General features: G+C 33.1%; 1 pseudogene; it reads left to right on the top strand.

The window, feature by feature from the left end:
• Positions 1 to 714: 714 nt before the first annotated feature.
• LOC145091697 (AT-hook motif nuclear-localized protein 23 pseudogene) lies at positions 715 to 2,102 on the top strand (annotated as a pseudogene).
• Positions 2,103 to 16,501: the final 14,399 nt, after the last annotated feature.

Raw genomic sequence — 16,501 nt, 5'->3', positions numbered from 1 at the left:
AACATTTAAAGATGTAAAATTACATAAAACCATAAACTAGAAGTTTTAAAAAATTATTTAAAGTAATTTTTGGATTGTGATGTTTTTATTTAAAATAAAAACTACTATTTGAATTATCAAATATTTTTTTTTGGTTAATTTGGTTAAAAAACTAAACTCAAAACTAAAGCATTTTAAAATCTCTCAAAATTTCATTGTTGATCAACAAATATTAAACTAACCCGTGGAAGATCCACACTTAATAAAAAGAAGTTGTACCGTTTGAAATGCTTGAAACATGCCTATGCATACCTTTATGTTAATTATTAGGTCCTTATCATATGTAAAATGGATTAAAAATCTAAACTTTAGAAAGTATATATTTTTAATTTTTTTATCAAAAAATTAATTCATTATTCAGTTTGTATCGTAATGAGCACAAACCTCTCTTTTAAGGTTGTTTTAAATTAAAATTTATAAAATATTTGTTTGGCAAAGTTGATATAACTTGTTTTTATATTATAATATCTTGTAAAGTAATAATAATAATATTAATAACAATAATAATAATAATAATAATAATAATAATTTACATAATGTTTTTTTTATTAAATCCGGTAACTATTAAATTAATAATTAATCATTAATGTGTTTGGGTTGCGAAGCTAGAATTATTATTTTTATTGTACGAAACTACGAAAGAGGTTTTTTATGCCTATATTTGAATATTTAGGCCGTGAGAATGACTGCGTTTGTCCCCCTCACTCACCCTCTTCAACTCTCTTTCTCTCTCTTTCCCCATCCCTTCTCCTTTCCCTGTACTCATATCCTTTGTTTTCTAATCTCTATTCAAATCTAGGGTTCAACTCCCAGAGCTTTGTTTTTCTATAATTTCCCACTAATAAAAAATCCTTACTTTTTTATATATATATTTTCTTGCTTCCATATTTTATAATTTTCTTGTTTTCTGTTGCTTGTGTGTGTTTTCTTTTGATGTTTGTATAATCCATGGCTGGTTTAGATTTAGGCACTGCTTCTCGTTACATTCATCATCAGCTCCACCTCTCTGACTTGCAACTCCACAGTAGTCAACCGGAAAACAACCAACACCACCAGCTCTTTTCCGACGGTGCCCTACACAATCATCAGCATCAAGAGGAGGAGGATCAGGGTCATGACTTGGTCTCCCCGAACTCAGGTGACGGCGGCGGTGGATCAGGTGACATCGTTGGACGACGACCTAGAGGTCGTCCTGCCGGATCCAAAAACAAACCAAAACCTCCTGTCATCATCACAAGAGAAAGCGCCAACACACTAAGAGCTCATATCTTGGAGATCGGAAATGGTTGTGATGTCTTTGACTGCATAGCAACTTATGCAAGACGACGGCAACGAGGGATCTGTATACTATCCGGAAGCGGCATCGTCACCAATGTAAGCCTCAGGCAACCAGCCGCAGCGGGGTCTGTGGTGGCTCTCCATGGTCGGTTTGAGATCCTTTCCCTCTCTGGTTCTTTCTTGCCTCCGCCAGCCCCACCAGGAGCCACCAGCTTGACCATATTTTTGGCTGGCGGGCAAGGGCAGGTAGTAGGTGGGAACGTGGTGGGGGAGTTGACCGCTGCTGGTCCGGTCATCGTTATCGCTTCCTCCTTCACTAATGTTGCCTACGAGAGACTTCCACTAGAAGAAGAGGAGCCGGAAGGTGGTGGGCTTCAGATGCAACAGCCGACATCTCAAACAGATGGTGGCGGCGGTGGAGGGATAAATAGCAACAACCCTTTTCCCGACCCATCTTCCGGGCTACCATTCTTCAACTTACCACTCAGTATGCCACCTAATGTTCAGTTACCGGTGGATGGTTGGGCAGCAACCGGAGGTAACTCAGCTGGACGTTCTAATAACAACAATCCATTCTAATATGGAATCGGGTCAACAGGTACCCCTAATTTGTTTGGATCGGGTTAATTAGATAGCTTCTTTTGGATCATAAACAATGTTCAGCAAAAATCACTGCATCAAACTACTACTTTCTTCTCTTGTTATCTTTTGGGGTTTTCTTCCTTTTTTTCTTAATTTCCTGGGATTTTTGTAACTTAATATGTTCTATGAAAATAGTTTCTTAATTTTGTGCTCTCTCTCTCTCTCTCTCTCTCTCTCTCTCTCTCTCTCTCTCTCTCTCTCTCTCTCTCTCTCTCTCTCTCTCTCTCTTATTTTTTTCTTTCTTGAGGACATCATATTTACGATTTGGGATTTTCAGGATTACTGTATCATTGCTGCGTATAAATTATAATGACACTAAGAGTTGATGTTTCCTTAGAATCAAGCATTAATGATACAACTTAAGGTTTTTGGGTACTGGGATGTTTTGTTGCATTGTTTTCAGTAAGAACAGTAAATATGGCCACAGATATTGACGGATACTTTAAACTGTAAATTAATCAGGAAATTTGAGATGTTTGATGATATTTTAACAAATTGCTTCCTCCTCGTTAAATTGATAAGTTTTTTATTTATAAGAATACAAAGCAAAAGTCTCATTTATTTTTAGAGACGTAAGGTTACAGTTGTGTTTGCTTGATTCGTAAAAAAAATTTCTAAGGATCTCATGCAAATGCTTTGGATCACTCTAGCTAATGTACATGTGTGTTTTTTCTTAATAAAGACATGGCATAATTAGTAAAGATGTAATTAGGCAATCAAATTTATCGTAAAATGTTTAAGGGTCTTTCTTAGACACTAACCTAACCTAACGTATCATTGAACTAAGTTTTACTCCTGTTAAATTGTTTAAGAAAATCGTTGTATTTATGTAGGATGGAGTTTGTTAATTTGCATATTTCCAATAATTTTCATGTGGGTATGGATGAGATTAACCCAGTCTTGAAATATAGATCCGTACACATAAATTTTTCCATACACAACAATTTATTCATTATATAATTATATAACACAACATTTTAAAACACCAATTATTGTATATGGAAAAAAATTGTTGTGTATAGATATACTCCCCTTGTAATGCACTACTCAACTAATCAAGGATGCATTGGCATCATGTAATTAAGGGAAAGATTACTTGGAGTTAGCCGTGATTATTCTTAGTGTTTAAGTTGGTTTTTATTGCTCAACATAGTGTAAGTAGTATGCACCATTTTCAATCTTTTTTTGTATATTTAAATGCACACCACCCTCGAAGTTTTTTGGAAATGGAAATCTTTTTTCTGAAAACCATGTCATATTCTCTCTCTCTCTCTCTCTCTCTCTCTCTCTCTCTCTCTCTCTCTCTCTCTCTCTCTCTCTCTCTCTCTCTCTCTCTCTCTCTCTCTCTCTCTCTCTCTCTCTCTCTCTCTCTCTCTCTCTCTCTCTGACACACACTAATACACATAAACAAGCTAGCATTTCGATTTCAGCCATGGAATAGTTTCCATGCAGTGAAAGATATATAGAAAGTGTGTATTCGTGGGCTCCAAATGCCGCGCGCCCTGAAAAATGTCAGCTTAATCAAGGTTACCAAAATTAGTTCACTTTTAGCAGGTGTTGGTATTTTTAGTGCTGTTTGATTCTCCATTTATGTTTGTTTTTATGACGAACGTTATGCAGTTTTCAGACTAAATTAAATTATCTCTCCCATGTGGGTAACATATGATGAGTTAATTAAAGTCATATAGTTTAATTAGCCCATGATGCACATGTTCATTTATGGACTACTTGATGATGTTTAAGTACTGCTAATTGAGTTCCCGTCAAACTTAATATTTGACAAACACTCCACACGAATTTATTACGGAAACGATGGATGAGATTGTGTCGAAATTAGTTCTTTTTAGAGTTTTATACAACGGCTAGGGTTTAGTTGTTTCAAATCTTACAAGGAACAACTGCCAATTTAATTTTCTGTTGAACTTTAATATCTCTTGATGAATAACAACTTAAAATCATTAAGGAAGTGGAATAATCAGTACAATTAATTTAATCCTTCTTAGATTTACATCTGAGTACTACTTACAGAATCGATCCTTTCACTATCTCCAGTAGATAAGAAAGCACTAATGATATGATACTAGTTGTTCTTCATGAAAAAATCTACTAGGTCAGTCTCAGAATGCTTTATTCTCCACTACGTTTTATGTTGCAACGATGTATTACAAATTGATTTACATCCGTTGATCGAATGTATAATCACCACCCTTGAAATAAACAAGCAACAAGTTCCCTTATCCATCGATTGTTCACGCTAAAGGGTTTTTCGCTGAAGGCCAAGTTTCTTGTAGTGCTTAGCAAACATCTCCATAGCTACCACCAACAAGTTGCTTAGTGATGATCACTTGGAAGTCAAACACTTCAAAAGGAGTTGGTATGGGTGCGATTGTCGAATCCCAAAGGCATTAACTTTAAAGTGACATAATGTACCATGTGATTAGGCTAGTGATTGAGGTGCCAATTTTTTCTTAGTGGAGGTTAGATGAAACCCTTGACATATCCGAAATATTACATGTGTTATGTGATTGACCTCCTAAGTTCGGCTTTGAGGAGGGTTTATGTGGGGTGCTCATGGTGCCGGTGTAGCCTTTTTTAAGGTGGCATACGATTATCTAATAAAAAAACATCCACTTTAAGTTTAGATTCCTGAATGAAGCATATACGAGGGCTGTGGCATCTTTAGCTTAATTATGTTTTGTGGTGCACCACATTGTACTTGTTTAAGACTCTCGATCTAAAAAAGAAATCTTGATATCTTTGTGATCGATGAGTTTGACTTGCTTATAGGGTTAACGAGAATAAGTTTCGATGAAATGGTATATAGTTAGCTTTGAGCCTTGGGAAAAAGTAGAAGCGTTTCCTTTATATTTTTATTTAATTATGCTCACAGTTTGTTTGGGATATAATTAAGTGCTAATTTATCGTATAAAGTATAAATTAATCAAAAGCCATAGCCTACCATCTGTCAATGAAGTGGCATTTGCAAGAGAGGTTACGCGAACATGATTCCTTGGATTAAAGGGGTGGTTACTGCAAAGCTACCAACTCATTTGGGGATATAAATTAACCTCTCACATTCCTTTATCTTTTTTAATTAATTAGTTAGGATTTGACTAATTCAAAAGGATGATCCATTCAGGTCCAAAGTCTAGTGATTAAAGGGTGTTGCTAACACTTTTTATACATCTATTAACATTTTTATTAAAAGTGAACCTATAATAAACTATATATAATTTATTTTTTCAAAAAACAATACAAATTCAACCAATAAAAAAACCTTAAAAATCAAATAGAATGTCTAAATGAAAAATTAAGATGTCTTTTTAGCCAACCCGTAATTAAATCATACTACGACAGCTATTAATTGTTTGATAGGTCTTACATGCTTTAGCCATCACTTTATAGATTAGCAAACGTACACATGTTTAAAAATTTAGAAATCATACGTTTGATGCCAAATGTTGCAAAAACAACGATTGTCGATAGTTTGGAAAGCCATGCTTTAATATTAATAATAATTCCATAATAATGAAACCTAAATAATTATTCTAGGTACATCATTGACATTTTGCATGAAAATGATTGATATATACATATGTTATGTTTTCACTTTACTTATTTATTTATTTATTTATTAATATTTTTTATGATATATCCCCGACAAACCAATACATGAGAATTTACTACTAAAACTCTATATGTTAAAAAACGCTAAAAAAAACATAAAATTCACCGATAAAATTATGAGAAAATTGTAAATTTGGTTCCTATGTTACAAGAAATCAAGGCTTTAGCGGCGACACAATTAGCGGCCACTACAAGAAATATTCGCATTAGCGGCCTCGCATTTAGCGGCGACGCAGGACAATAGCTGCGACATGTAATTGACGCGTTACATGTCGCCGTTATTTCCTTGCGTCGCCGCTAATGCCAACTAACTACGATCCGCGTCAAATGAACCTTATCCATCCAATTTGTTTTCAATCGAATGGTCGTAGAGGAACGTAAAAACGCACTGACTTTTCCCTCCAAGATGTCGCCATTATTTCCCTAATGTCGCCGCTAATACCTTGGCGTCGCCGCTAAAGCCCGTCGCGGATAACCCCCCACAGCTTCCTTTTCTGTGTCGTTCTTTCTGTCCCTATAGGCATTTCTCTCGTTTCTTTCTCCCTTCTGTTTCTTTCTCACTATCATGACGAGGACGAGGGTGGAAACCGACAACATTACCCAGCTACCTGCTCCTACCGCCACAAGACCACCACCTTCCCCCAATTCTCCATTACCGACAACCTAGCACTCCATACTGACGACCCATCAGCTCAATTTCGAAATTGCCCACATTGAGGGTCGAATTCTTATTTTCTCTAATTTTTCTTTTTTGGTGCTAATTTGGATGATAAATTGTTAGTATTCTTCAATTTTGTTGAGTGATTATGTGTGTATTTTGAGATATAAAGTGTATGCATTTTCTAGGATTGTATATATGTTATGAAGTGTTTATGCATTTTGTGGGATTATATATGTTTTTTCATATTTGTGGGAAGTGTTTATGGATTTTTGTATATGTTTTTTAATGCTTATACCACATTGGCTTAAAAATGAAATTTGGCATGAAATTGAAATTGGATATCGAAATTGGATGTGTATATACTTTTGTTTGATTTTGTATTTAGATGTATAGATTTGTATGAAATTGAAATTAGATGTATGCGTTTGTTTGAAATGTGATGTATACATTTGTTTGGAATTGTATGCTTAATTGTATGAAATTAGAATATGCAAGTTGTATTGTATGTCTAATGTGAAATGAAAATTGAAATTGAATGTATTGTATACATTTGACTTAATTGTATGAAATTGGAATATATAAATTGGATGTATACATTTGGCTTAATTATGTTATTAATAGCAACTTACTTCTAGTAATGTATTGTATACGTTTTCAAAGTGCTTAATTTTGTTAGCGACTTAATGTTAGTCATTACAAATTTAGCTTAATTAGGTTATTATTGCAACCTACTTCTAACAATTTTATTTAATAATAGAATAAAGTTAAATTAATTTTTAAAAAATCAATAAATAAATAATAAATTAATTGTAAATCCAAATTCAATTAGTTTTAAAATCAAGTTAACATTAATATTAAAATAAAATAAAATTAGTTTAAAAAATTAAACTAATAACAAAAAAGAAAATATTAAATTAATTAGAGAATCAAATTAAGTTACTTTTAGAATCAAATTAAATTTATTATAAAATCAAATTAAATTAGTTATAAAATCAAATTAATATTATTATTAAAGTAAAATCAAATTAATTATAAAATCAAATTAAATTAATGTTAAAAAAACTAATAATAAAAAAGAAAATATTAAATTAATTATAAAATAAAATACCAAGTGGAAGCCCTTTCGCCATTTACAGCGGAAGCCCGGGTTCGAGCTCCTTTACAGGGCAAACCCTCACCCTTTTTAATGGGATTCCAAAGGAAAATTCCCCATGAGTTGCCACCAACTGATAGTTCATTTGATCAACTCGTTGAGTTGTTGCATATGGCATTTCCACCAGACAATAAGGTTCCTCATTCATATTATTTAGCAAAAAAGAAACTGAAGAAGTTAGGTTTGGGTACGAGTCAATACATGTCTGCAAAAACGATTGTTTTCTCTTCTGGAAGGAACACAAGTCATTGCAAGTTTGTCCCGTTTGTAAACAGAGTGGGTGGATTGATAAAAGCACCAAGGGTAAGAAAATGGCTCATAAGGTGTTACGGTACTTTCCAGTGACCCCTAGACTACGATGTTTGTATTGTTCATGGTACACTTCCAAAAATATGAAATGACATAGTACGGGGAGATCAGAAGATGGTGTGATGTGTCATCCCGTTGATGGAGAGTTTTGGCAAAAATTTGATGTAGATTACCCTGACTTCTCGAGTGAACCTCGCAACGTATGCCTAGGACTGGCAGCTGATGGCTTTAATCCATTTGGTAACATGTATAATCTGCATAGTACGTGGCTAGTTGTACTCACCACATACAATCTACCACCATGGCTTTGTATGAAATATTTTGTAATTTGGAAACGATGAAGACGAGTAGCTACTTTACGATTTTATGAAATGTTTTGTAATTTGGAAGAATACTTTAGGTTGTGGTATGAATTAATATTTTGGATTGTGGATTAATATTAATATTTTGGATTGGTTGTGTATGGATTAATATTTCTATAAAACTTTATCAGATTTTATAAATGTTTTATTGTTTTTTATGAATTTATTGTTAAATAAAAAAATCAAATATTTTTTTACGGCGACATCTTTTGCAGAAACAGGAAGGCTTTAGTGGCGACAAGCCAATAGCAGCGACCATACACTATTAGCGGCAACAATATGCGCATTAGCGACGAAGCGTTACCAGCGACTCATTTACAGTGAAACATTGCCGCTAAAGGTATTAGCGGTGACAACCCATACCTTTAGCGGCAACACGCGTCGTCGCTATTGCCTACTATTCTTGTAGTGGGCGACATTTGTTTTTAGCGGCGCTACAACACTTTGTCGCCGCTAAAAGCCAACGTTGCCGCTAATTGTGTCACTGCTAAAGCCTTGTTGCCCGAATCCGCGTTACCCCCTTTTGGTAGACCTCAACCGTCCGATGGATTATCTAATCCAACGGTTGGGGGCTTTTTTTGGCATAAAACCAATACTGGCGACAATTTGTCCCCGCTAAAGGCCGAAATCGTTGCCGCTAATTGTGGAATAAAAAAAGACGTGGTACCCTTCCCTTCAGATAGTCGCCACTGTTGTTGTTTGTCGTCGGTAAAGCCTTAAGTGTCGCCGCTAAAGGCCTACGAAGATAAAAAGAAAAAACGATGCGTACTTCACTTTCCTTCCTGTGTTCGATTCATCTCGCAGTGTCTTTTGTTCTTCCCATATTTTCTGTGACTTATCATCGATTCCGACAAAGAGTCCCCCCATCATTGTGAGATTATGGATCAAAGGAGTTTAGGGCTTCAACTAAATGGGTTCAACTCACGAAAACAATGCATCTCAGGTAAAAGGTAACTTTAACTTCTGATTTCTCTTTGTCTTTCTCTTATAACATCGATTTCTAGCTCCATTTGATGATTAATTGCAAAATACTTTTCAATTCCAGTTTTTTTGGTCATTTTGTCTTTGTCACCATCATGGGTTTACTATACCGGGTGAGAGTATTTTCCGGTGAAGACCAATTTTTCTGGCGACATTAAGTAATTTCCGCCAGCACAGGTTCTATTTATTGTGAAATTTTAGTTTGATTGCAAAGTTTATGTAGTTGTACAAATTATGTGAAAAATGGCATATGTTTGATATATGTATGTGAATCTATGTAAATTTGGTGTATATATGTCAATGTATGTGAGTTTGGTGTTTATGTGGTATATGAATGTGAAGTATGTGTATTTGGTATGAATAGGATGTTATTATCTATATATGTGAAAGTACGTGTGTATTTGGTATAAGTAGGATGTTATTATGTATGTATGTAAATTATGTGTGTTTGGTGTATATGTGATATATGAATGTGAAATTTGTGTATTTGGTATAAGTTGGATGTTATTATGTATGTATGTGTATTTGGTGTATGTGTGATATATGTATGTGAAAGTATGTGTATTTGATGCTCTTATGTATTATGTGAAAGTATGTAGTTTTGGTATATGTTGGATGCTATAATTGGAAAAAAATGTTATAAAATTGTTTAAAATACAATGTTATATATATATATATATATATATATATATATATATATATATATATATATATATATATATATATAATGGAAAAAACTAATCGCTAAACATATACCAAATTACCAATTTTGATTTATTTAATATAAATGTTTTTTATAAACATGTGGAAAAAATCGTTGGATCTTTGACCTTTTTATTTAATAATTAAAACTTTTGCTTATATAAATTACAAGTAATTATAATTAAAATTAATTAAAAAAAAGTATAAATAAAAAATTTTAATTTTAATTTTTTTAAGTTGTAATATCTACTTTTTTGAGTCACATGTGTATTTTTAAAACAAAAGTTAGATATTGTTACATTTTCATGTCTTTTTTAGTTTTTAAATTGTTTATTTGCAACATATTTATAAAATGCTATAAATAAAAAATATATTTTTTTAAATCTCGACGATAAAAAAGAACAACATAATAACTCTACTTTTATGGTATATATATATATATATATATATATATATATATATATATATATATATATATATATATATATATATATATATATATATATAGTTGTTTAAAGTACAATGTTATAATTAGAAAACAAAAAACAAAAAAATATTATAAATAAAAATATATATGTATAAGATGGTATAATAGTAAGATACATGCCTTCTAAAACATAAAGTAAACCACTACAATAAAAAACATCAACATAATAGAATTGTTTAAGTACAATACTATAGTTTGAAAAATAAATGTTATAAATAAAAATATATAAAAAGGTATAATAGTTAGATGCTATAAAAGTACAATGTTACAAATAAAAAATTTTAATTTTAATTTTTTTTAAATTGTATTATATACTTTTTTGAGTTACATGTGTATTTTAAAACAAAAGTTAGACATTGTTACATTTTCATGTCTTTTTTAGTTTTTAAATTTTTAAGTTGCAACATATTTATACAATGCAACAAATAAAATATATATGTATTTTTTAATCTCGACGGAAAAAAAGAACTACATAATAACTCTACTTTTATGGTATATATATATATATATATATATATATATATATATATATATATATATATATATATATATATATATATATATATATATATATATATGAAAATGTACAATAGTAAGATGCTATTAAAGTAGAATGTTACAAATTAAGTAGGATGTTAATTTTTGTAAAAGAAAATGTGGATTGTAAAAAAACAAAGCTAATTCTGTAGACTAAACTCTAAACCCGAAATTGTGTTTCAGCAACATCATGTCTATTGATAAAAACTGGACTAGTAATCCACATTGAAACTATCCCGAGTTCCAACCAGGACTCAAAGCTTTTATCGAGAAGCCCAAGTCACACCTTGATAGTAAAGGTAAAATCAGATGTGCGTGTCAAAATGTGATAACCGTTACTTCAAGTACCCGAATGCAGTGGAACGCCATACATTTATATATGGTTTCAGTAAGTCGTACACAACTTGGATCTATAATGGTGAATATTTAATTACTCCAGTCGTCTTGCCAAGTAACGAAATGGCTGATTTAATCGATGATGTGATGTGGGAGTCGAGAGAAAATGATTCCAACCTCGATGAAGGAACCTTGAATACAAGGGGTAGCGGTGTGGATGATGATTTTGCACAGTTGTTAGAAGAAGTGGAAACTAAATTGTATCATGTTGCACCTTTTCTTGCCTTGAGTTTCTAGCAAAGTTAATGCATATCAAGGTGAACAACAAATGGACTGATAGTTCATTTTATCAACTCCTTGATTTGTTGCAATCAACATTTCCCGAAGGCAACAAGGTTCCCTTTTCACATGATCTAGCCAAAAAGAAACTGAAATGTATTGGTCTGTGGTGTGAGTCGATACATGTGTGAAAAAACGATTGTTTTCTCTTTTGGAAAGAACATGATTCATTGCAAGTTTGTCCCATTTGTAAAGAGAGCCGATGGATTGATAAAAACATCAAGGGTAAGAAAGTAGCTCATAAGGTGTTACGGTACTTTCTTGTGACCCCTAGACTACTACGTTTATATTGTTTGATGCACACTGCCAAGAATATGATTTGGCGTAGTACCAAACGTTCAGAAGATGGGATGCGCCATCCTCTTGATGGGGAACATTGGCAAGATTTTGATAAAAAATACCTAGAGTTCTCAAGTGAACCCCATAACGTACGCCTAGGTCTTTCAGCTGACGATTTTAATCCATTTGGAAACATATGTAATCCACACAGCGCATGGACAATCATACTCACCACATACAATCTTCCACCCTAGCTTTGTATGAAAGAGTCATCATTCATGTTTAATTTGTTTATTCCTGGCCTAAAAGCTCCTCATAAGGATATGAATGTTTTCCTTAGGTCGTTGGTGGAAGATCTTAAACATTTGTGGAACTCAGGCGTTTGTATTAAAAATGCGGTGACAAACACATTCTTCATAATGAGAGTTATGTTGTTGTGGACAATAAACGAATGGCTAGCTCGTACTAGTCTATCAGGTTGGAGTGGGCAAGGGTATAGAGCATGTGCTACTTGCAATAAAGACACTCCTTCGTACTATGCAACAAATAAAGTCGCATATATCGGTCATCATTGTTTCCTAGATGGTAATGATCCGTTAAGAAAGATGTTGGACTTTAACGGGATGGAAGAGACAAGACCCGCTCTGAGACACTTTAGTAATGACGACATACAAGAGCAAATAGGTCGTCTACTAACTCGTAAATCGGGTAAACATCCTAAGCATGGAGGCGGGGAGCCAAAGCGGCAAGATAACTAGTTGACCTAGTTGAAATGAAGCATTTTCTTCGAACTCGAGTATTGTTCTTCTCTACAGCTGAAACACAACATAGATTTCATGCATATCGAGAAAAATATGGATGAGAGTTCGTTAGGTACTCTTTTAATGAGCGATAAAAGTAAAGACACATCAAATGCACGATAGGACTTGAGAATTCTAAACATTCAAAGAAATTAATGGTTCCAAAAAAAGGGTGACAAGTTTCATAGACCCCATACAAGATACTCTTTCACGAAATCTAGTCGACAACTCTTTTGCCAATTTAAAAAAGATGTTAAACTGCCCGATGGGTTTGGTTCTAACATTAGTAAGAAAGAGAACAATACCAATACTAACATTATTGTGTTGAAAGCGCATGACCATCAAATTTTTATGCAACGTTTGATACCGATTGGAGTTAGAGGGTTTTTATATAAAGAAACTTATACACCTATTGTAGACCTTTGTACATTTTTCAAGCAACTTTGTTCCAGAACATTGAAGGTGGAGGATATGAGGAAAGAAAAAGTAGAAATTATTGCAATCTTATGCAAGTTAGAATTGATTTATCCTCCAACGTGTTTTTGACATTATGGTTCATTCACTTTTGCATTTACCTGATGAAGCGATTGCCGGAGGCCCGGTATGTATGAGATGAATGTATCGCTTCGAAAGGTATATGAAAAAAATAAAAAACTATGTCAGAAACAAGGCGAGACCGAAAGGTTCTATAGTTGAGGGTTATGTTGTTGAAGAAGGTTTATCATTTTGTTCGATGTACCTTTGAGATGTACAAACTCAATTCAATCGTCCTGAAAGAAATGAAGATGCTGTAAATGAAAAAACAAAATTTTGGATGTTTGAGTCTAAATATCGACCGGCCAACACAACTCAAATCAAAACTCTTAATTTAACGGAAATACATAACATGGAATGGGTTGTATTGAATAGTTGTGAAGAAGTTAAACAATATATCAAGTAACTATTCTTATCTCTAACTTTCATCCTTATTTTTTTTTTTATCTTTCTACATCTATATCTTTTTGTCATCAACGTAGGAAATTCAAAGTTGAACATCCCTAAAGTGATGAAAAGAAAGAATTACCTAATTGGTTTCGTGAAAAGGTAACACAGATTAAGAAACAAATTTGTTTCATTAATCTAAAAAATAGATAATACATATTACTTTATATTTCCTAGGTTCATCAAATGAAAACATAAAACTCTCCAGAATTCCACAAAGAGTCGTCGGCTCTTGCAATGGGTCCGCAAATGAATGCTTATACTTACACTGCATGCATAGTCAACGATGTTAGGTTTATGGTACTTAGTCGTGACGCACAACGTACAACACAAAACTTTGGGGTTTTAGCGGTGGGTGAGAAATGTGAGAAATATTATGGCCAGTTAGAAGAGATTATAGAGTTGTGGTATACACATTATTATTCAACTATACTATTTCATTGCAAGTAGTTTGATACTCAAACATAAGTTATTTTTAGTGATAATTTCACCAGTATCGACACACGACGCGAAGCATACAAAGATGATCAACGCATATATATGCTTCACAAGCCAAACAAGTGTTCTACATCAGAGAGCCTTCTCGAACAAACCAAAACGATAACCATCGGTGTGTTGTCAAGCATGTTAATCATCAAAGTATTTGGGATCTACCATCGAAAGATGATCCTATCCAACTTGCTTATAATGACTCTATTCAAAATGTTGACAATGGCTCACACGAAAATGTTGACAATGTCGATGTAGTTCAATATATATCTTCATCCGATGCTCCAATTTTTATCGATTTCAGCCTTGATTTTCAAAACATTCCTAGAGTCATCGTTGATGTAGAAAATGGAACTAAATTTCCTCCGCCAACTGGTAGAGTCAATGATGTTTATGATTGTGAGACTCATTACAATGAGACCAATTCTGATTATGATACCGAAGAAGACACTAGAGGATATGAGGAAGATTCTGATTAGAAGAGTTCTTATGTAATGCGTATTTGTAATATGAACTTTATTTGGATTCCTAGTTTAAATAGAAATGTTTATTCCTAAGTAAATGTTTATTCCTATGTAATGTGTATTTGTAATAAACACTATATCTTTATATCTTTTAATTTTTCAGGAAATGATGTCGATATGGATTTTGTTTGTTTACACCGTGGCTGATGTTATGGTCCGTGGACACAGGGGTGATGGAGCTGAGGACCCACCTTTCCTAGGTGGTATAGGTGTTGGTCATCATGAGCAGGACCGTAAGTCTTATTATGAATTTTTATTTACTATTTTTATTCAGTTATTATAAATTAAATACCGTTTCTAATAATTTTTAATTATATTTGTAGTTCAGGAACGTAGGAAAGTCTGAGGCAAAGCCAAAAATATTAAGCTTGAAAGAGCGCTCTTACAGAATAAGGGCAAACCGATTCACATGGATTATGATAGGGATATAACATATGATCCTGTAGGAGAGCTGAAAGACATGTTTGCACGAGAAGTTGGAAAAATAATGTGGCAGATGGTCCCTTTTAATAAATGGACTTGGAAAAAAGTTTCTCCTACAATAAAGGATACAGTCATACAACATTTAGGGGTAAATTATTTATATAAAAATAATTTATATGGTTAATTATGACTGGCTTTTACTTGGTTAACTTTATTTTTGTAGACAAAGTTTGATTTGGATTAGATATACCGGGATCCAGAAGCTCATCTGTTGACAAAGAGTTTACAAGCAGCTTTGTTAAAAGGTTATCAAGAGCGTAAAGCTGATGCAAAAGAAAATATTTTATGCAAGTTGGAGGGTATCAGGATATCCCGAGAGCAATAGCCTACCCTCCAGATGGTATGGATGTTGATAATTGGAAGAAAACAATTGAGTATTTCCAAACGGATGAACACAAAATTGCTTCAGCAAGGAACAAAAAAGTCTGAGAAATGCAAATGACCATGAATCGTGGGGGGTCGAGCTCGTATAGAAATAGTTGCTATAAGAAGGTAACATATGATACATGTAATTATTTATTTAAAAAATAATCTAATTTTTATTGTTAAACAGAATCCTAAGAGAGTGGAAACGTTTCGCAAGGCTCATACCGATGGGGATGGTCTATTAGTTACTGTCGAGGTGGAAAAAACAATATGTAAGTATTTAATTATAATTTTATCATATAATTAAGTGTTTATTTATACTTAATTGTCAATCACTTTTGGGAAATACAAAATCGGTTAGTGGAAGAGCTCTTAGATCAAATGCAAGGGCTAGAAGTTGAAAGAGAGTTAACACCCGCTCAAGAAAGAGCTGCTTTCAAGAAAGTATTAGGAGAACGATGTGGCTATATTAGAGGCATCAACCGGAAACCTTGTATTATTCCGCCGATTTCAATATCAATAAATGCATGTTGATTTGGTAATTTTTGTTTGTGGTGATTATTTTCTAAAAGCTTTGGTAATTGGTATCAATAAATGCATGTTGATTTGCTAATTGTGCTTTTGTCCCAAGTGCAAGAAATAGCAATGTACTTTGATTTTTTGTCTCTAATTTAAAAATAGCAATGTACTTTGGCATCATCAAATGAATGTTGATTTGGTAATTTTGGTTTGTGGTGATTATTTTCTAAAAGCTTTGTTAATTGTGCTGTTGTCCCAAATGCAAGAAATAACAATGTACTTTGGTTTTTTTGTCACTAGTTTAAAAATAGGAATGTACTTCAGCATCATAAAATGCATGCCGATTTGGTAATTTTGGTTTGTGGTGATTATTTGCTAAAAGCTTTGTTAATTGGGTTTTTGTCTCAAGTGCAAGAAATAGAAATGTACTTTGGTTTTTTTATCTCTAGTTTAAAAATACCAATGTACTTTGGCATCATAAAATGCATTTTGATTAGGTAATTTTGGTTTATGGTGATTATTTGCTAAAAGATTTGTTAATTGTTCTTTTGTCCCAAATGCAAGAAATAACAATGTACTTTGGTTTTTTGTCTTTAGTTTAAAAATA

This window comes from Lactuca serriola, chromosome 3 (genome assembly GCF_051521515.1).
Source record: "Lactuca serriola cultivar US96UC23 chromosome 3, Lser_US96UC23_V15, whole genome shotgun sequence".
Classification (NCBI taxonomy): Eukaryota; Viridiplantae; Streptophyta; class Magnoliopsida; order Asterales; family Asteraceae; genus Lactuca; species Lactuca serriola.
The sequence above is the reverse complement of the archived record's forward strand: the minus strand, read 5'-3'. Positions and strand labels throughout refer to the sequence as shown.